This window comes from Penaeus monodon, chromosome 33 (genome assembly GCF_015228065.2).
Source record: "Penaeus monodon isolate SGIC_2016 chromosome 33, NSTDA_Pmon_1, whole genome shotgun sequence".
Taxonomy (NCBI): Eukaryota; Metazoa; Arthropoda; class Malacostraca; order Decapoda; family Penaeidae; genus Penaeus; species Penaeus monodon.
Window position 1 is genome coordinate 29,247,140 of NC_051418.1, and position 558 is coordinate 29,247,697.

Below are 558 nucleotides of genomic sequence, written 5' to 3' on the forward strand. Positions count from 1 at the left end.
CTACTCATTTTGCCCACTCTTGAATCTAGCTCTGCACCCTACCATCACTCTGAAATTTCTCCATCATAACACATTAGTTCAATACACCATTATTCTGCAATGCCTCCACTTTGCCATTCCTCCACCACATCATTATCCTACCAGCTTATTTATATACCAACGATCTATTTTATTATTAATTATAAAGTAAACTTACAAACAATGTAAGGATGTAAAACAAAATATATATAAAATAAAAAGCACTTAAAGGCATTCTCATCTTACTGGTTCTGAACTAGAAAAAGTGTAGAAAACAAATACTTTTGTGTGCAGGAGCAATAGTAATTAAAAAATATATGAAAAACATTCCCTTAATTCCTCCATTAAAAGTAACAAATACAAAAGGTTAAGTATTACATAATATTTGAAATAAAAGCATATATGTAATGAACTGTATATATACCTTCAATGTATTTAAAATATCAAATGACTTAGATTTTGCACTTACCTATGACTACACTCTGGGACAATAAATAAAATGGGTATAATTGAACACTGAGGTAAAACAGGCCTCTTTTG